At 35.8% G+C, this 22,871-nt stretch overlaps 1 protein-coding gene across 7 annotated transcripts in view; it reads right to left on the bottom strand.

Moving 5' to 3' along the window:
* LOC122628314 overlaps nt 1-22,871 on the bottom strand; it is a 305,366-nt gene that overhangs the window by 193,161 nt on the left and 89,334 nt on the right. The window lies entirely within an intron of this gene.

The raw sequence follows: 22,871 nt of genomic DNA, 5'->3' as shown, positions 1-22,871 counted from the left end.
TTTTTCGTTCTCTTACATAAGATTATTAATTAAATATCATGCAATCTTACGATTCCCCGATGTACTTTTCCACTCTTAATGGCGATAATATTAATCGAACGTTTTAAATTAAATAAAACGACGATGGTACTCAACCGATTGGAATGTATCCTATCTACATCATATTTCTTAAAATCTCCAAGGTACGATTCTTTTTAGGGGAACCAAGAAAAATAAAAAGAAGAAGAAGAAGAAAGTGAAATCTTTCGTGAAATTGCGTAAAAATAAATGAAAGAAGGATCGAGGGCAAGAAAAGCGTTTAGGAAGTAGTGAAAGTGTATTTATGGATAGGTTGCTGATGCGCGTCTTGACTTTCGGCTAAAAGGGTTGGGTGAAAGTTTCTTATTTACAGGGCTTGTAAAAAAAGGCTTCGCAGGGTTAAAGCATTCTTATCCCTTGCTTTAACTCTTTCTTTTTCCATCGATGTACTTTTTTTGCTCGAAAATTTCTCTTCGACGTGTAACCATTGTCCTTAAAGAGGAAAAGAAAAGAAAAGAAAAGAAGAAGGAAAAGAAAAGACAGAAAAAGAAAACGAAAAAAGAAAAAAGCTGGCCGTTGCTTTCGACTTGTAAAACGCCATTGTTTATTTTCCAACGCTTTCGTTTTACCGATGGTGAAACGTATCAAGAAATGTATAATAATAAAACAACACAATTGACGTTAACGCGAAACAAGCATTCTCTAGCATTCTCTCGGAGTATGTATCATTATGATCGTTAAACTAATTAACCTTAGTAAAAGAGAATTATACCTAAGGTAAAGTAAGCACTTCTGCCACTTTCTGTTTTTCGCAACGAGTTAACGTAATCGTTCAGTAATCATCGAGCTTTTTTTTTCTTTTTCTTCTCTACATTCGAGATAATTATTGAAAAAAAAAAAAAAAAAAAAAAAAAAAAAAAAAAAAAAAACGAAATCCACTGTAGACATATTATTCACTCTGAAAAATTTATTTCCTGGAAAGGATAGAGGTAAATTGGAAAGAAATACAGTTACTTTGTCAACGATTAATAAATGTTGCAAAAAATTGAAAAAAATAGAGAAAGAGAGAGAGAGAGAGAGAGAGAGAGAGAGAGAGAGAGAGAGATGAAAAGAAGATATTAAAAACGTAAGAAGGAAATTTCTATGAATTTATTGAATGAAAAAAAAATGATAAAAATAAAAGTGAGAATGAGAATAAAAGTAAGATAGAAAGAGAGAGAGAGAGAGAGAGAGAGAGAGAGAGAGAGAGAGAGAGAGAGAGAGAGAGAGATAGAGCCAGAGAAAACCACTTGCAAGTTGGAAGCAACTTGTCAGCGAGACGAAATTTATATGGGCGCGTTATATGGCGCAGTTAAAATAAATTAAACGCGTTTTATCGTTACTCTGTATAATTTATTTATGCCCCGGCCTATTATGTATATGTCGCGGAAAACGCAAAAGACACGCTCTCCTCCGTCTTCCGTCACTCGTTGTCGGAGAGCCGTCGGCTCTTTTTTCTCATCACCTGCGTAATCGCGACAAAAAGTTGCGTTCTTATAACGTTCGCTTTTTTATTTCTTTTTTAATTTGTTCCTTTAACGTTCTTATATATTTTTTCTACATTTTTAAATAATCGTTAATATGATATTTGTATTTTTATTACATAGAACAACCTCACACTATAAATATTTGGAAGTCGATAAAGTTTGATAGTAATAATAATAATAATAATAATAGTAATAATAAAAATAATAATAATGTAAGTTTACTTTACAACGAGTAAGGTATCTAATTAAAAATGAAATATTTGTATGTTGATTTACAATCTTTTTTTTTTTCCTGTTATTATGATTGTTGTCATTAATTTAATACGAATTAAGATATAGGATAATTATGCGTTTATTGAGAAAGTAATTTGCTATAAAGTAACTTAAGTATATATAAATTAATGTAAATCTGATAAGTTAGACAAGATTACGTTTTTCGTATTTATTTTACATAATAAATATTAATTTGTATGAGAAAAAGTAAATAAAAAGAAAAGTTAAATAGAAATCGGGATTGTTACTCGAGAGATTCACAAAGCACGGCATGTAAGTACGTAATATCCGACAAAGCGTTCAATTAGGTAGTAACGCGTCAATGAGAGACAATTGCTGAAAGGTCGTAGACCATTTAACATTTTAAACGTGATCGCCGACGATGGAAGGGCCGATGATATATCGTTATTAACGTTTGTGTTTTCGACCTTGTCTCGCGTAACGTCAATGATACATAGAAAAATAAACGAAGACGTTTCGGGGGAGTATCGCAAAGAAATTGTTTCTTTTCAAAATACGATGTTCAATAATGTAATAGTTCGGGAAAGAAATTCTCTTATGATAAAGATGATAATTTCATTGAGAATATTTACCACAGATATATCACCACAGAACGTTTTATATCGTTTCTATTAAAAATGATAAAACAAGAATGAAAAGGAAGAAGGATAAGAAGGAATATTAGAAAAAAAGATTGTAACGTACGGAAACATATTTCATTTCTCTTTATCAGTTATTAACGATGAACGGTGCGAAATAATAGGGTGAACGCAAATATCACGATTACGATCCCTTTCCTATAGAATTTAATGATTAGTACTTACTACTACAGAAGATATGATTTTTCCCTTGCGAATATCTTTCGAGAGGGGGTTTAAAATTCTTAGAAAAAGAGTTACCGGTATCGTTTATTATCATCTAAGAACAATTCGTCTCCGCGTAATATCGCGACGAAGGTAATGCGGGCCATGTAATGTTCGACGATAGAGTATGGTGAACGGCTATTTCCTAGACCTAGATAACTTATGGTACGGGGGAACCCCTGTGGATTTATCGTCTACTCTCACGCATTGTTTACGTCTCGGCCGAGGGACGTAAATCCTCCTTCTAAAGTGCCAGAAACCGTCTGCGTTCTCGCTTACCACGTCGTCGTACAATCGTGTTCCTATTCGTGGCTGTTAAGTTAACCTTCTATATCTATCTGCTATACTAGATCCTATTTTTCCTTCTTTTCTTTCCTTTCCTTTCATTTTTTCTTTTTCTTTTATCTTTGAATACTAGTTCGAAAAATCTTTAGATATCCTGATGTATAGATATATAAGATCGTAAATGCATATTCGAATACAATCCAATGGCTGAGATTGCAAGTTGAAAAAAGATTTTTATGTGGAGATAAATAGATAGATAGATAGATACGATTACTGAAACAAAAGAGTCAAACGTTTCGAAGAGATAAGTCGATCTTTTCTTGTCTCTCTTTTTTCTTGTTTTCTTTTTTTATTAATTATCATATAATATACGAAAAGACGGATTAGTTTTTTATAATAGATACCACATCGAAATTTTCCAAGGTTTATATTACAAAGGAAAATATAAATATATGAATGAAACTGTCCAGTTTAATGGAGGTTCCTTTGCATGATTTAACAATCTTTTTGATGACAATGGAGAAAGATAAAAAAGAAAAGAGATTGGACAATGTATAGAAAGAGACTTCGATCGTTGTCCGATCGACGGAATATGGAAGCGAATCCGAAACTCGTAAAACCTTCGGACAAAATCGTGGAAATCTCGAAGGAAATCCTGATTCGTGAATTCGAATCGGCGCTCGCACGAACGCGGAATAGGAAATGCCTAAGGGCGCTCGTCGGCTACAGCCTTAATCGGAAATCGATGCCTATTCTCTTTTCTTCTCTTCTCTTATCTTTCCCTTCATTCTCTTTCTCTTTCTCTTTCGTTTCTTCTTCTTAGCTTTTCCGTCGCACGTATCTTCTCTTGGTATCGTTCGATCTTCAGAGCAACCTCTGAATTTTTTATGAACTATCCCAATACACGAGCTCGTGTTCGACCTTTTCTCGAAAACTTTTCATTTCTTATACTTGTTGTTACTTTATCATTTCGTCTAGATCGGTTTTTAAGAAAAATCAAAGTCCGTCGATGCACCCATAAAAAATATTTTTTATTATCCGCGTCAATTGTTACGATAAAAGGAATCGAGTGTTGCGATATTAGCGATTTTTCTTTATAAAATATTTTATAAAGGAATTAATGAAAAGGAAGGAAACAAAAAAAGAGGAAAAGAAATTACGATTTAACCCGAAGAAACTCAACGTGAATATATTACGTAGAAACGAAATTTGTTATAACGATTTTCTTGCGTGCGCCCGAGTGTTCGCATCGTTCCGAAAAGAAATTTGAAGATCCATTGTGTTTCGAACAACGTGGACTGCTGATTTATACGAAGAATATTAAACTCAACCCTCGGAGCCCTTACTCCGATCCGCCATTTCCTCTCTCTTTCGTTTCTCGATCGTAGCCGAAAGGAAATTCTCGAAAGGAAATCAAACGTTCGTGTTCTCCTCAGTTCTGTCGTGAATGAAAATTTCGTCTTGCAAATTCGATAACTATCTCGAGACAAATTCACGATTGGAGACGTTCGATCGAATACTAATACGTTTATCTTCGTGCATTTCGCAGATGAAGGAAGGAAGATCGAAGAGGAAACAAGAAAATACAAGAAAATCCTTCGAGAAGGAAAAAGAAAATTTATTCAAAATGGAAGGAAAGAAAAATCGAGGAATACGTTGTCGGACATGTTTGATCGAAAGAAGAAAACTGTGATGGAGTACGAACCATCGTGTTTTGGATCGTGCGAGTCGATTCGAGTCGTTGTAGGAAAGAAAAAAAGAAGGAGGAACGATCTTCTTTGACAAAGGAAAAGAAAAGAAAAAAGAAGAGAAAAGAAAGGAGGGTGAGAGTGGGTGTGGGATGAGGTGGGGTTGCTGTAGGGAGAAACAGACCCTTGGTCTCAACAGTTCCTGGAATAATCCGCTGTATAAATTGGATCGTCGAAGAAACGTGGAAACTGAACATGCTGGAGGAGAGACTGGATCAGAGAGAGAAAGAGAGAGAGAGAGAGAATAAGCGAGGAGGAGAAAGACATAGACGATGAACATGAGTTTCATCTCCCACACGAGTTTCTCACAACGAGATTCTACATACAGAGGATAGCGAGACCCTCCCCTTTTGTGAATAGTATATGCAGGATATATGGATAAATATAAGACACGGAACGTGTCTCGAACGTGAAATCTCGAATAAATTTATTTTTTCGAAGAAAAGAAAGTTTCGACTTCTTTCGATGAATTTTTTCCTCCGGTCGTTGGAGGAAAATTGGTGAAGCTAGTTCGTTATTTTTTATTTTGTCTGTTCTCTTTTCTTTTTTTTTCTTTCTCTTTCTCTCTCTCTCTCTCTCTCTCTCTCTTTTTTTTATTTCGTCGAAAACAACAACGATAGTATTTATCTGTTTTCGAAAAAAGTTGGACGAAAGGTGATCGTTTATCGAATTTGAAGGAAACGGAAGCCTGCTTGTCGTGCTTAGGTATATGTTAAACGCAAAACAATTTGTAAGGTCTCGCCAACTAATTTTACGAGAAGGATACGAAGCGTGACTTCGACGTATCTCGTTAACGCCAAACGAACTTGCGATAGCTACGTGTATATTGTATTTCTGTACCTCGGCGAGTTTGTTTGTATACGTACGTCCATGTGTACCTATCTCGTGCAAACATGGCAAGGTATTGTCTAGAAAACGTGTTTGCAAGCGAACGTTGCTTTGTTGATTCGCTTGGAATTGGATTAAACGGGAGAACTCCTTCGCTTTTCTTTCTTTCTTTCTTTCTTTCTCTCTTTCTTTCTTTTCTTTCTTTTTCTCTTGTTCTATGTAATATCACAAACGATTTCCTTTGTTTTCGAGCGACCTTCGACGAGAAATGGGACCACACCCTCGCGAACAAACGTCAAGTACTCAGAACACCTTCGAATTGCTTCTTATCGTTTCCGCCTCCTCACTTTTTTATAGATTCGTTAGCTCGATTTATGCATTATCGTCGTCCGATAATTGCGGAATAACATTCTGTCTCTTTGCAACTTGGAATTATTTCCTTTACTTTCGCTTAATTGATTTACGTTCGTTTTTCCTTCGTGTTTCTTCTTCTTCTTTTTAAATTTCGAATCGTCTCGAAATAATTATTTTTGAAATTGCTACACGTCCTTTTCGAGAAAGAAAAAGCCCATATGCTGGTCTCGTAAATTTAACGAAAGATTTGTAGGGAAAAGGAAGATTAATCTAGTTCGGCCGTCCAAGACGAGGATTAGATTAGATTATTATGTAGATAATGGCGTCTGTAAAGCGATAAGATAAAGCTCACTTTACTTTCCTTTTCTTTTCTATCATTTTTCCTTCGTTAACATTCGAAACAGTATCACGAGTAATAGTATAGTCGATTTTAAACGATAGTTGCGTTTTCGTAATCCTCGATTGCATCTGCGTATTGTCAGGAAGATGAAAAATAGAAAAATATTATGCAACCTCGTCGATAAATGAATACATAGCAATGAAATCAAATGAGGTAAACCTGGCTTCTTAATATAAAATTCCTATAACATAATTCTAATATATCTTCTCGTTTTAGGTAGTTAACCTCCATTAACAAACGCGATAAGTTATTATTATCTCTCGGTCAAAATTACACACCGTTTATCGTTGAAACGTTGCTCTTATCTTGTTATTATTAACACGAGAAGTAGCCTCGACCTCAATGAAAAATTTCTTCCGTATACAAACCGTCGCTCTTTCATTTTGCGAAAACGATATGATGGTGGTTCGATCAAGGACACTCATAAAGGAACACGAGCCAACGTCAATATATCGAAGGGTACAAAGTTTGCCTTGGAAGATTCCCAAATTTTCTTCGTACGTTGGCCAAATCGTCTACTTTTCTCTCCATCTCTTTCTCTTTCTCTCTCTCGTTTTACCAAACAATAGCAAATGCTTTCGTACATCCTTATATACACACCTACCAATAAGTACCTCTATAGATATAGAGATATAGATAGATAGATATAGGAATGAAAAGAAAGGGTCTTTCGTTTCTAATCTTTCGTCGAGGCAGCCACACCTCGAAGAGGATCCCTGTAGCATATATGCCTGAGTGAAGGCGCATGCACCAATACGATTCGACGTCAACGTCGTATACTCCTTGTTTATTCAACGATTGCTTCCCTCCTTCTTGGAATTTCTCTTTTTTTTTGTCTTTCCCTCTTTCTCTAACTATCTCTATCTCTATCTATCTATCTATCTATCTATCTATCTATCTATCTATCTTTCTCTTTCTTATTCCCATGTTGATAGTATCCAAGAAGCTCCAAAGTTAAGTCCTTCTCTCCCTCGTACCAGACGAGACTCAGACGAGAACGAGTAGAAACCTCCCTTTGTCCTCTCTCTCTCTCTCTCTCTTTCTCTCTCTCTCTCTCTCTCTCTCTCTCTCTCTCTTTCCAGTTTTATAAAATATAAGCAATTTCATAGTTTTCCCAGACGACGACGACTCGCACGTGGAGTTTCTTCTACTCCCACACCTCGGCGTATCTTTACGACTCGGCACTTTCGGATTTCACCAAGTTTTCAGTCCTACGTTCGGCCTATCGCCTTTCTTCCTTCTTTCCTTCCTTCCTTTCTTCCTCCTTTCTTTTTTCCTCTTATACCTTCTCTTTCTTTAGGAAATATCGCTTGTAATTTTCAGTTCCCATGGGATATATGTATCTACCCTCGACGTTGTTACAACGACGAACGTGTTTTTATAAATTTTGAATAGCGAGATAAAATGTTCTCGACGGTTTACAGGTATAATAGGTATCCTTTTTGTCTAGGTATCTATTTTCTATCCTAAGGATGGAAAAATTGAATATTGAAAATTGTTTTAACGTTTCTTAAGATTCTATTAAATGTAGCTTAAAATATGAAATATTCATGATATTCTAACTATCGATATAATACTTATCTATTGTCGATGAATTTTAATTTTTCAATACTTAATATCTATCGAATATTCGATAGATAAAAAATCGTTTGGACGTCTTCCATTGGATTCTAATGAATTTTAATTTCTTGCGTAATGAATATTCTTTTATTCTTAATTTCTAAATGAGTTAAATATTTTAATTTTGAACTTTAGTTTACAAAAAAAAAAAAAAAAAAAAAAAAAACAAAAAAAAGAGAGAAAAGAAAAGTTAAAAGAAATTAAAGAAAAATGCAAGAGATCTTCAATCGAAACGCCGAACAACATGTTGCGTCGGTAATGTTAAAATCGTAAAGTTTCAAACGAGGTGAGAATCGATAAGACGTACGAGCTGCATTATCATACGTATTATAAATAATGTTATGCAGAGAAACGCAGCGCGTACGTTTAGAACACTTTACGTGGCCCATAACGAACCTATTAATGAACATTCTCTGAATATTCGCAGGAGCGCTCGCCCATCGATTACGTCTTACGATGGAAGGAAAGGAAAGGTAATAAGTAAACCGTAAGGGTATAGGTGCCTACGTCGAATACGTAATAACTTTCAATGGACAAGTCGAATTTTTCTTTGCTGAAAATCCTTATTGATTGGTTTTTTTTTCCTTTCCTTCTATTTTTTTTTTTTCAACGACAAAAGACTGCATAATTATTAAAAACAAAAAGAGAAAAAGAAAAGAAAAGAAATGGGTTGAAGTACCCTTTAAAAATTTTACGATCGTAAAACTTTGTGCTTGTGGAATTATCTTAACGAGTTAAATATTGACTTACATAGATATGTATTCTCTATATTATCTATTATCGATTTGATTAAAAAAAATGATAATAGATATTCCAGAATCAATGATCCTATCTTTAAAGTTTATCCAACTGGATTCTGTATTCCGATATCATCGAATAAGTGCATAGAGAAAAGTTCTAGCGAGTATGCCTTTCTTAGAAAATGTTTAAAAATGGGAGCGAAAGAACTAAAATAAGGAACGTGGTATCCTTAAACTTGCTATTCGTAGTCTCTCAAAGCGTCCTCTTTCATCCTCTTTGTTTCTTTCGTTCGAGAAAGTAACAAAATACATACGATCGTTTTTCCACCGCGAACGATATCGTTCATTGTGATTCTCAGTGAATGTCTCTGATTGGAGTCTACGACGAGCAATCGGATTCCACCATTCCGTAAACTCGTCTAGTGTGAGGGACCTTTCTCTATCTCTCTTTCTCTCTTTTTTACACCTGCATCCACGCCCACGTCATTAGAGAATCAGAGACAACTCGAAAGAGCAACTGATATATCCGAATTCGTGAAAATTCTTTGAATCGTTTCTTCCTCCCTCACTTTTTTTTCTGTTGTTACTTCTTTTTCTGTTTCTTTTTGTTATTTTATTCTTTTTTTGTTCTTTTTCACGTTTTGTTTCTTTTCGATTCATTCGAATCCCATTATCGAGCTATCTCGATATAAAGATTTTTTTCTCCGATAAAATCAAAAAACTTCGATGTAAAACCCAAACGTTCTAAACTTACCATCGAAAATTTATAGGGAATTACTTTCTCTACCTTTGTGATCCGTCCCACGTAATAAATAATCCTTCCCGACCGTACTAATTATATCTCGTTATACTGTTTAAACAGTCGGGCTATGTCGGACCCGACCGACATTTTAAATTCTAATATCAGTACTTCATACTCGAGTATACATGTTAAATAAGTTTGGTTAATTACCCGTGTAATTATCGTCCCTTCCTGATTTATTTGCAAAGGAAAAGCGAATGAAAATAAGAGATCATTGCTATTTATTTAACTCCAAAGGGAAAGTATTTTAGAAACGACAGATTGTATATTTCTTATTTTAACAGTTAATCGGACGAATTCAATTTCTATTGACAAAATTACGTTGGAAGAATTTAGATCTAAGATATCGTATCCGACGATTAAAGTATACAATGAAGAACAAAAGAAAAAAAGAAATGGTAAAGAAAATGGAAGTTTAATTACATAAACGTTTAATCGCAAATCTCGAGAATGATATAAAGTAATTTTTATTCTAAGATCCTTTAAACTCTTTATAACGCCTACTTACTCGCGTTCGCACGGAGATCAAATCGTAACGCTTCCGTATTCAATGTTTCACGAACCTTCTTCTTCTTCTTCTTCTTCTTCTGCTTCTTCTGCTTCTTCTGCTTCTTTGTTGCTATTTATAGATAAAACTATTTTCGAACGACGTGCTTCGTATCTCGCGCGTGAGACGCCTACGCCTACACGTTTTTCCACGCGTGAATTTCACGATCGTTCTCCCTGTTTGCCTCTCCTTTTTCTTTTTTTCCTTTTCTTTATCCTTTCTTTTTTCTTTCTTTATCTATATATTTTTTTTTGTCCTTTTCTTTCCTTTATCCTCTTGGTATTCCGTATTCCGACGCAAGAAACTCTCGTGAATCGATCGTAAAAAGCATTAATGACGAAAGGTCATTAAGATTATTACACGCAAAACAAAAACAACAAAAAAATGAAAGACGAAATTGGATGTTCGATCGTTCTCGGAGACACTTTTGATGTCGTAATAAAACTTATCGCAGATACTCGTGGCATTCGTTTGTCGTAACATCAATATCAAAATAAAAACAACGTGCCTCCAAATGATTTTTTTTTTTTACATTCGATTTATAACATTAATAATAATAATAATAATAATAATAATAATAATAATAATAATAATAATGATAATAATAATAAATAAATAAATACATAATAATTATTTAAATCAAAATCTGTCGCTTATAAGAATTTTCACGTTTATTAAACATTTTCGTAGGGACACGTCACTGAACAATAATTATTTGCAGTCGAGAACACAGAAATATACGACCTCGACTTTATCCTTATCTTGAATAATTGGACAGTACACGATCAACTACGGAAAACTCGAAACTTCGTTATTTTCGTATGCGCTCGCTAAAATTATTCCAAACGAGAAAGCGAGGTAAAGTTATGTCGAAAGCCTCGATGCCAATAATGGGGCGGTACTCCCTTTGATACTAGTTTCAAAATTTCAAAATGAAACTCGGAATATTATTCAGAAACGAAGTTCCTAAGAATTATTCCGTCCGTCCTAATTAAATTTTTGTTTTATTATTTCAAACGTAGAAAATAAATCGTAGGTATTCGTTGTCGTAGAATATCCTGTACGTTTTCTTTCTATTTTCTTTCCTTTTTTTTTTTTTGTTTCTTATTTCACCTTTTATATAAACGTTTGATCGATAGGAGATAATCGCAAAAATTCATTTTCTTAATATACCATAAAATCGAAATTGAAGGAGAAAGAGAGAGAAAAAGAAAGAAACAGAGAGAGAGAGAGAGAGAGAGAGAGAGAGAGAGAGAGAAAGAAAGAAAAAAGAAAGAAAAAGAGGTTCTTCTATTCTCGGCCATTTTCAAGAAGAATTCCTTCCTCGTACACCTGTACCTACGCCCACGTCATTAGCCCTGGAATAAGCGGGAGCAAGTACGGGATGAAAAGAATGGGATGAGGTATCCCTTTTCTCGAAGGAGTCCTGATTCCAAAACTCCTAACTTGAGAGAGAAACGTGGAGAGCGTGGGAGGAAGGTAGATTATCTCGGCAGACGGCGAAATGGTAAAACTTGTTGGCCTGCTGTGCATGTCGGGGTAAGAAGGGGAGAGGGTAGGTTTGAACGATGGTGGAGAGAAAGTAAGGGAGCGAGCGAGAGAACAAGAAAGAGAAAGAAAGAGAGAGAGAGAGAGAGAGAGAGAGAAAGAAAGAAAGAAAGAAAGAAGTGTAAGATGGAGAGAGCTTTCCAAAAGCAGTAGGTAGACGCAGCTGTGTGAAAACTGCACGACACGCCCCTCTTGCCTCGCTTCTTCTTCCTTCAACATCGTCTTGAACCAGCAGGCTAGCTCCTGTTAGGGTGGAAACGAAACCCACCCCCTTCTCTTCTTTCCCAGCAAGCTCTTGGCTGGTAGACGACGTCGATTCGTATAGGGTGGTGGTTCTCTCGTGCATCAGCCAGGGTCGATTCGGAGCTCCCTCGAAAACCCTCGCCAAAAGCTCTGCCAGGGCTGTAGCATAGCTGGATGTGTATGTGTATGTGTCTGTGTGTTTGCTTGCGTACGTATATGTCTGTGTTCTTCGCGTATGTGTGTCTGTGTATATAACTATATATGTGTGCGCAAGTTTAGGTACTTTACTACCGACGGTCTTTGTTTGTAGTGGTACTGCTATGTATTCGTCTCGACGTGCTTTATCTATGATGGTGGTAGTGCTGCCGCTGGAGCTTGCGTTCCCATTTTCCCTCTCTAGCTCCACCAGCATCAGGATCGATACGTGGCTCCGGTGTGTAGTCCAGGAGACCAGCCAGACTCTATTACTCCGACTGCTGTGCTTCTCTCTTACGATATATGCAGAACTATTCGTGATGATTCTCTACGAATCTCTTTGCGTTTTCGAGTTCTCTTCGCATGTCAAAAAGTTCATTTCCTGCACGCATCGTTTCGTTTTTACTTTTTCTTTTTTACCTTTTTCCCTTTCTTCTTTTTTCCTTTCTTTTCCTTTCTCTTTTAGGACCTCATCTTGGAATTCGATATTCGTCGAAATCACGAAATTATCGTATATGAGTCGCTACCTTTTCGACTATGGCAAAGGGTTCAATTTCGAACAAGCGAAATTCATCGAAAAGATGAATCAAACGTTTCCCTCATCAAAATCAGAAATTATGATTATACTTATGTAGATTTGTATTTATTATATTTACGCGCGTAATATTTAATCGATCATTCTTCTCATGTCGATGTTTCTTTAAACAATTTTACATGATCAGTTACTTTTATTTTTCATTTTATTAAGTATCATGAAATGATAGAGAGAGAATTAGTGAATTTTCTTTTTCATTTGAATATTTTTATACACTTGAATCTTTCAAAATGTATTCCTGTATTCTATGTAAACAGAAAATTTAAAAAAGAAAATCGAACGATCGTCCTGCTGATGTCATTCTTGATAAACAGTAAGATTCGTTCGTGTCTTAAGAGAAAAGTTTCTAATTTAAAGGACGTAAGAGAACGCGGGCGGATGGCAATAGAGTAGCCGTTTCATGCTCTTCGAGTGCTCGTAAAAGTCTGAAACTCACGACCGTATGGTATTCTCTTTCTCTCTATTTCTCTGTTGCGATCTTGGTCCTTCCTATCTGGCAAACGTCTCTAGCCATTGGCAAAGGAAGAGAAATCTTCCGATAACCATGCTCCATTTATAACTCACCGGTAATGATACAGTTATCTACAGCAACGAAAGACAGAAATGTCTTCGTCAAGACTAAGAGAATGCTTTCACGATGACGCGTTGATGCGTCGAGATGTTCGTTCTACCCCTGCTCCTTACCACCCTTATTCACCCCCTATCCTCCCACTTCTTCTTCTTGTCGCTCGTCACTCCATTTTCGTTACACCTACTCCATTCGTGTGAATACGATTACGATGGAACGAGTAAAACGTGTTTGGTAAACATTGTTGTAACGAGTAAGTATAACTGTAAGTATAAATAATACTTACACGCATGAATATGTAAGTAAGCTACATATCTGTCTACATACGCTACAAATATAGCGAATAAATTTGGAAATTTCTTTAGTCATTTTTTCTTTCTTTCTTTTTTTTCTTCTTTTTTTTTTTTTTTAGTTTAATTGATACCACACGAAGAAAAATATTATATTAAAGGACGATCACGTAATCACTTACGTAATTAATTCCTCGTTTGTAAATCAGTCGTTTATTTCATTTTTGGAAGATGATAATTTATAGATCTAGAGATATTTAATGAATGATTTAACAACACAAAATTCTACTTTGCGAGCTAAATTAAACGAAAGGATCTTCTTTTCTTTCCTTCCCGACAAAAAATATATTCTTCATCGGAATAAAAGATAGGTATATCGAAACGTTAGGTAATTTCGTTGCGTAATTTTTTTTTTTTTAGAATTTTTACGTCATAAATATGACAATTTTTTTCTTCCTCTGTCCGATATCAAGGGATCTTTCCATCGAACGTAGTGACAAGTCGTAGAATAAAAATGGCCGATATGATGTTAATTACATAAATTCATTGTAATTTTATCGAAAAACACGAGGGAGAAATTATGCAACGATTTACCTAATAGGTGATATTAAAAGAAAAAAAAAAAGAAAAGAAAGAAAGAAGGAAAAAAATAGAAGAAAAAAATAAAAGAATTTTTCGATTTCGTTGCCGATGATCGACGTCAATTATTTATTTCATTTTAGTACCTCTTGTCATTGTATATTAATATTTTCTACGTTTTGTCGGAAAAAAAAAAATATTCAATTGATTCGTATTCGAGCAACGATAACAATATTAAACATCGGTACGGAGTCGGCGGTTTAATTCGTAAACGACGATATAAATTAGTCATTGGTTCAATGATACGATAGAAAATATATTATCTAACGTATGTATAGGTGGATCTATAAAAAGAAAGTGGGGTTCGTTACAACGACAGGACTTCCTACGCTAAGGAGCCATCGATGCGATCGGGGAAACGTAAAGCGCCGATTTTACCGTCGGCCGCCATCGAAAGTATCGAAAGTGTGGCCCGATCGAAGGCCAAGAGATGCCTGAAAAGACATAATCGAGGATCCTAGGTTGAGAGGAGAAGACTCCAAGGAAAAGGACGAAAGGAGTATAACCTATCTACCTAACATACACATATCTACATGTGTACATACTTTTATTAGAATATATACTTTATATTTGGTATCATTAACTCGCGTACTACCGTGCTGACTTTTCGATACGAGTTAGTCGATCTGGTCATTGAGTCCATTAACATCCAGCGGATCTTTCGAATCTTCACATATATAATACACATTGGTATCTATAAAAATTTTAACGCGAGTGGACACGCTGAGATATCCTGGTGCATTAAACGTACAAGTGGATAAATATGTTGGATTTGCTTATCTTAGTAATATCGAACGCGTTTTGCTATACGATGACGTCCTCGTTACGTCGAGATCACTCGATTTCTCGCGCGAAATCCAACCCACTTTTTTTTTTAGCGAACACGAAGAAAAAGAGGAAAAAGAAGAAGACAAGGAGAAGTAGAGGAGGAGGAAGAAAAAGAAGAAAAAAAAAAAGAAGAAGAAGAGAATACTTGATTCGAGAAAATATCATGGAACTCGATGGCAAACCAGTGTAATCCTCGTTCCTTACAGGAATTCATTGGCCGACTCGTACATCGAAGTCGGACTTAATTAGAGGACTAATTTGAATAACAAAAAATTAACTCGACAACCGGTAGATTTTTATCGCTGAACCGTCACCAGCAAGCTTGGTTGGTTCCTCTTGGAATGATCATATTCTCCATGGTCAAAAAGTTTCACTTCTTCTTTGATTTCTCTTTCTTAAAGTCCGACATAGGTAGATAAGTAAAGTACCTATCTACCTACTTAAGAAAAAAGAGAAGGAGAAAAAAGAAAAAAGGAAAAAAAAAGGGAAGAAGAAAAGAAAGAAAAACGAGAGATAGAGAAAGAGAATACCTATTTCGTGGTCTCGATTTCTCTTAAACGTTCGATCAGGAAAAAAATCTTCGATTCTAGATAACTAAAGAGTTGTACCACCATCGACGCATTCCACTCGGAGTGAACTGAACGAAGAGGAGGGTAAAAACCGTAGGCGTTTGTACATGGGCCAACTATCTTTTCCTTCCCTCTCTCTCTTTCTTTCTTATAGACGAGATGGTAAAAAGAGAAGAAGTAAACAAACGAATAAATAAGCGAGTTAATAAACAAGCCGCCTTATCTCACATAATTGTACGAGAATCCAATAAGTTGTCGGCTGGTTGGGTATCGAGGAGGATCGCTCGGTTGAATAAAAAGTGGGTATTATGCGACCCGTCCAATGGGGATAGTCCGTCGTGCTGCTAAAAACGAAGCAAAAGAAAATGCGAGAGAAGGGTAGAGGGGAGAGAGAATGAAAGAAAGAAAGAGAAAGAGATAGTTGGAGAGTCAGAGAGTGATAGAAAGAGAGAGAGAGAGAGAGAGAGAGAGAGAGAGAGAGAGAGAGAGAAAAGGTACGGTGGATTATCGAGCCAACGAAGAAAAACGTTGTGGTTACTTATGGAACGGGTTCGAGTTTTGCCCACGAGGCGTTGGCGATGGGAGGATTGGTAATGCCCATGCTCGGCCATATGGCTGAACCTGGAGAAGAGCGACTGAGACGGACTAAAGAAAGAAGGGAAGAAAATGAGAAGAAGAGAGAGAGAGAGAAAGAGAGAGAGAGAGAGAGAGAGAGAGAGAGAGAGAGAGAGAGAGAGCAAACCAATGCCGCGTAATGCAACGAAGGCAACGACTCCAAGCGGCGCAGTTCGATAAGTTTAGAACTCTCTGGAGTCTTTATTGATACTTGGCCATTTCCACTTGTCCCATATATATCCCCGTACGCCTTCCCTCCTTCCTCTTTTTCCTTCTCCTACTTCTCCTCTTCTTCCTCCTCCTCCTTCTCCTCCTCCTCCTCTTTCTCCTTCTCTTCCTCCCCCGTTCATTGCCACCCGTCGGGAGGACAAGACGTCGCTTGGAATGTCGCGATTACGTGAAAGAAGTCTAATACGGAATGTTATGTTCCAGGGTGTCTCGTAGCTCTCCCTCGTACACGGACGCAAAAATTCTCGGTGTTCTCGTCTAAAAATGGTATTAGCCGTGTTCGAGAGTTTATTTCCCTCCCTACCGACTCGCCATCTTTTTCTTCTTCTTCTTCTTCTTCTTCTTCTTCTTCTTCTTCTTCCTCTTCCTCTTACTCGTTGAGACTACGACAACCACCTCGGACCCTCTTCTCTTACATCTTTATGGCCTTCTAGGATATGCAATATCGAACAAGATAGTTTGGATTTCGTTGAATGTTACTGGTGTTCTTTTTTTTCTACTGTTTATTTATTTATTTATTTATTTATTTACTTATTTATTTACTTTTTTATTTTTTTATTTTTTTATTTCTCTTCTTCTCCTTCTGCTTCCTCTTTTTTCTTTTTTCTTTCTTTCTTTTTTTTTTTTCTTTCGATACACTTTGTCGCACTTTTAATATCTGACATACAGATATCTCGTAGGGAAATTAGATGATGAAGATATAAGGAGAAGAGAAAATGTTAATGTTAGGAGACTCTGATGTTAGTTTTGGTACGAGAGAAAAAAATAAAAGAAAGAAGGAAAGAAAGAAAGAAAGAAAGAAAGAAAGGGAAAAGAAAACTCATTTGGAAGGGCGAAGAAGAATTGGAAGGAAGTTTGGCTCGGTGATTGTCCGTCAAGATATCTTTCGATTACGGTTGAAATTGCTGAATCGAAATGGTCCAATCCAGTTTGATAACAATCCGATTTCTAAAAAGCGATCGCAACAATACGACTCTTTTTTTTCGATACGAAAACCGTAAGAACTTTTGGATTGCTAGTTCGAAAAGTTGGTTAACATTCTTTTTTTTTTCTTCTTCTTTTTTTTTATTTCTTTTTCCTTTTATTCGATCAATCAGAGTACTAACGAAATAAAGAAAATTTTCAAAAAGTGTCCACCTTTTATATGATATCGATTTACGGTATTTTTACGTCGGAATATTTCTTATCGTTTATCTTATTTTATCAAAAAAAAAAAAAAAAAAGTATAAACGATGTAAGAAAAAGACAGAGAGAGAGAGAGAGAGAGAGAGAGAGAGAGAGAGAGAGAGAGAGAGAGAGAGGGAGAGAGAGAGAAAAGAAAAGAAAAAAGAAAAAAAATGAAATCAAGGATTTCATCGATTGGACTTTTTCATTCGAATAAACGAGTATAATAAATACGATATATGAGTATCTAACTGTTTACTTTCTTACTAAGCTTTTTCCCCGTTATGTCACGTGATTTATAAATCATGCTCGACTCGACTCGAGAAACGAGAAACCCGCTCGTGATTCTAGTTGTCATTATCGTAATTCAAAAGAACTGTTTACCAGCTGATGCTCGTGTCGTCCAGCATCCCATGAATCGTTACGACGTGTAACTCGCGTGCCGACTATCATTCGAGAGAAGTTAACCGTTCGAAATGATCGACCTTTTTTTTTATCAACTTTTCTTTCTCATCTTTCGTTGATCTATCTAACCAACGAAAGTCCATTCTATCCCTACCCTTACATTTTTATAAGGGATCGTTGAATTGTTTCAAACTACAGAAAAAGAATCTATCTTCGAAAAATTTAACAATTCTATTGAAATCTCAAACGATGTTTTGTGAAGGAATGCTGAGTAATAGATATTTAAATTATTGATCGAGGAGTGGATAAAGGAATGAGGGAAGGGGATGGACGTAGAAAATTTTTCGGTAAAATAATGTCATTCTGCTGAACCCTTCGTTATCTCGTATCATTATCGACGATCTTTGCTGGAACATTTACGTATCGTAATAAGAAATATATGGAAGACTGGAATTGGTTATATTTAATCCCTTTATAACTAAATTAAACACGAGACACGAATTCATTCAAATCAGAATTGATTTTAAAATTGTATTACAATATTTTTTATATTTAAATTTAATTTTTGTTAACTGTAAATGGACTTACACCATATTTGTAATTATTGAATTGTTATAATCGTAGGTTATAGAGCATTGTCATTGTTTGATTAGATCATGTGCATTATGCTGAGTTTATTTCTGGTTGTTTATTATGAAAAATAAATGATTTTATCATCGCATATCGTGAACATGATTTAACTTTTAGAAAAATTGACGAATAATAATGATAAAATTGTGAACGTATCTCGAATTTTTCAGTTTCCTCTATCTCTTTAAAAATAAATGCATAAGTAAATATTGTACACGAATGCATGCAAATATCTACATACCCCAGTTTCAAAAATAAAAATTCTTATCTTGATACAAAACAGGAAGCATTCGGTCGCACTGGATACATTTAAAAAGAAAATAAAAAAAGATAAAAATAAAAAAAAAGGGAATAAAAAAAAAGTACAAGAAAAAGGAAATAAAATAAAAAAAGAAAAAAAAACCATTTACTAACGATAAGTAAAGACATCTTTATGACAATTCCAACACATATATTAACGTTGATAGAGGAAAAGATCACGAATATCCGTTTCATCTGGTCTAGCAACACCCTTATTTTACCGTCCGCTTCGATCGATATAAACATGTATCTATCTCGTAAGCCCTGGACAACATTTAATAATCACCAAGACAACATTCTTTATGCCGTAACTAACGAGTTTGGTATCGTTCGAGTAGCTCGTTAATTGTACGGTATATTAACTTAATTAAAAAGGAAGACGAGGTAATGTTTTCTCAAAAAAAAAAAGAAAGAAAAAGAAAAAGAAAAAGAAAAAGAAAAAGAAAAGAAAAAACAGCAATCTAATTAACCACCTACAGGCCGACAACATGGACTATCTTTGATCTTCATGATCGAAGAGTGTTTAATATCCAATTGTTTCTTCGTTTTTTATTCCCCATTTTTTAATTTTTCAAATAAACCTAAGATATATATATCCAAATATTTCTTTGAAAGTAATAGCCAGTAAAATTCGTCAAACATATGTTTTAACTATTTACTCGAAGATATCCTCGAGTCGTCGTCGTCGTCGTCGTCATCATCATCATTCAGGAAGGGTACGTAATAACGATGAAGACAAAAGGGTGGATGAAAGTCCTTGGTAGTCTTTTATAAACCAGGCAAGTTTCCAAAGAAGCGATCGTCTTTGTCGCTAGGTGCAGCACCAGACCAATTTGCATTGTCAACCTGCGGGCACTTAGCCAAAGGAAATTGCTAATGCTGTGGCACGGCCAATCGCCGTTTACCCTACCCCTTCCTCTCACCCCTTACCTTACCTCGTCCCTCTCTCACCCTCCTTTAGTCTTCCTCATTTGCCTCGTCTACCTCGCCGATCGTTTTATTCCAGTTTAAGGCATCAACTCGGTAATTTTATAACGTCGTAAATAAGACGCGCTTGTATTGAGTTACGTGTCGACTTGTCTCTATCTCTCTTTCTTTTTCTCTTTTATTTTTTATCTCTCTCTTTTTCTCTTTCTCTGGCTTCTTCTTTCACCTTTTTCCTCTTTTATACTCTTCTCGTCTTCTAGTGACGCAGTGACGCACCTAAGTAAGTAAGTACTTTACCTACGGAGGCTTCCAGCATAAAAAAGGGTAGTATCGACTTTCTTTCCTTCACCCTTTTTTCTTTCTTTTTATTTATTTTTTATTTATTTATTTATTTATTTATTTATTCATTTATTTATTTATTTATTTTCTATCTTGGCACGTCCACTATATCCTTCCAACGCATTATTTAATTTATTCCCTGATAAAGGCATATCCCTGAATAAAATCTGATAATTTTGTTTTTATTTATTAACGTATTGAAATGTTCAATTGAAACTGTAGAATATAATTTGCGATCGAAATACGTAGGTGTGTAAATCGACTCGATAAGTTCTATCGTATCGATATTTATTTTATAGTGATAACGTAAGTATAGAATATTTTTCATTGAAAGGACTATTGATACGATAAATTTGTTTTCTCCTGTTTTTTTTCTTCTCCTTTTTTTTTCTCTTTAACTCTTAAACCGATAAAACCACCGTGGAAGTTGAAATAAAGCGGATGAGTAATAAACTCGCGTATATAATTATTCGGGAAACCAGGATGCGTATAAGATTGCCGTATACTCTCGGATTACTGTAAATTTTCTCAAAGTTTCTTCGTCATCGTCGTTGTCGTTGTCATTGTCGTCGTCGACGTCGTCGACGTCGTCGTCGTCGTCGACGTCGTCTCGCGTTACTCGCAAAAGAAACACATAAGTACTTAGTTGCTGTAAAAAAAATTCAAAATATTCTCAGAGCCATTAACACGTCTCAGATGATATCAGTGGGATAAAGGTTCGATCAGATTCGTCGAGTATTATGTACATAAATTTTCGTTCTCTTAACCTTTTCAAAGTCGAGTCAACTCTCGAGAAGATCATTACCTATATACGACAACGAAGACAACGACGATCCCAGTACTTACTTACGTGATATTTTCGTTCTTACAAAATGTGACTCTTGGTCTTGTCACATTGGTCTTATCGCGAATTACATCGAAAGTTTGCAGTATATACCTATTTACCTAACTACGTATATGTATGTGAACGTTTGTATGCTTATCTCTGCTCCACCAACAGGATATTCCTTCTAACCATGGTATTTATTACAAAAGGTCTATGATCACACGATGGCATATTTTTCTCGTTGTTCGAAAACGTCTCACCTTGAAAGAATAGATAGATATTTATTTACCTACCTATGTATCTACCTACCTCTACTATCGTCGAGAAACAGGATCTTCGTTCGATCTCGTCTCAAAACGACATTCCAATTTTGTAAAATTTTTCAAGATAACCGAAAGAAAAAGAAAAAAAAAACGGAACGATTATATACATATAAGTAAATAACTTATAGAGATATCTATGCTAAAGAAAATAGTCTCTATACGAATAAAACGTTTCGATTAATAAAGAGAAGCGATCTCATACTCGGAAATTGATTTTTCTTTCGAACTTGAAATCATCAGCTCTTTCTTTCTCTCTTTGTTTTTCGTATTAGTAGTTCATAAGAAAGATTTCAGTTGGAAGAAAGTCGAAGTTATCGGGGACATACTTACACGCGTGTCATGACCGTGAAGTCAAGTTGGAGTCTCTTGTCGGACGATATCCAATGAGAAAGAGAGAAAAAAAGAAAAAAAAGAAAAAAAAAAAAGAAAGAAAAAAGATTCCTTGAGGCGATAAATTCCTAAGGTTCCGAGTCGTAAAGGGGAATCGATGGGACGCTATCACCGGTTATAAAATACGTAGAGCGATCGTCCGATATCTATACGTATGTATGTATGTATATGTAATACATATGAAGGTATGCGGGTACGTCCATCTCGAAAGAGTTAACAGCCAAGTAAATAGCGTAATCGTATTGATAACCGAGCTCTCTTTCTCGCGTATGAAATAATAATCAATTAACTCTCGGCGATATCGTTTATACAGAATGCGCTCGTAAACGATCGATCTTATGAAAAAAAATAATAATAAAAAAGAAAAGAAAGAAGAAGACAAAAAAAAAAGAAAAGAAATGGAAAGAATAAGAACAAGAAAACGATAAATACGAAGTTAACGAAGCGAAAGTGCGAAGAAACGATGGCGACTTTTGATTCCGTGCTCGTCGAGACTCCCCGAGAGGTCAATGACACGAGCTTCAAGGCGGTCGTATAATATGGAAAGGGAAGACACTCGCTGTGTAGCGTATATACAGAAGGTATATGTAAGTACGTGTATATTCGTGTATTTGTTAGACTAGTACTAGGTATGTGTGTGTATAACGAAACCCTTCAGAACGAACGAAATCGAGAGTAAGTACTTACTTACTTACTTACTTACTTACTTATTCATTTACTTACTTAATTCGTAAGTTGGATAGATTGTATCGTTGTAAAAGAATTCGACAAAAATCAATCGACTTTTTCTCGTATATTTTTCCTATCGATTTTTCCTAGGTAATTTTTTTTTCCCATCCTCCGTTGGGAAACGCCTAGAGGCCCTAGGGACGGCGTTCTAAGCGCTAGAGACATCTATCGTTCGAAGCTAAAAGGTAGTAGTTTGGGGAACGCCCGGTAGAGCGCATGATCAACCCTTTTCCCGATGGCCGCCGCTAAAGATTCTCTGATTGGCCGATCCGTCGGCGGCCATCATGAATTCCGAACATAAACGACATAATGAGGCCCGCGATGGCCGACTCGGCCGCCAATGACGTCACGGGGGTGGCACTCGACGAAAAAAAAAAGAACCAGGGAATTCGAAAAATGGCGTCCTGCACGGTTTAGCTCGTAAGTACCTAAAGCATATAGTAAGTAAGTATATACCATATAATGTGGATCGTATCTCGCACCTATGTACATACGTACGTGTGTGTGTGTGTGTGT

The sequence above is a fragment of the Vespula pensylvanica genome, chromosome 4, assembly GCF_014466175.1.
Source record: "Vespula pensylvanica isolate Volc-1 chromosome 4, ASM1446617v1, whole genome shotgun sequence".
Classification (NCBI taxonomy): Eukaryota; Metazoa; Arthropoda; class Insecta; order Hymenoptera; family Vespidae; genus Vespula; species Vespula pensylvanica.
The sequence above is the reverse complement of the archived record's forward strand: the minus strand, read 5'-3'. Positions and strand labels throughout refer to the sequence as shown.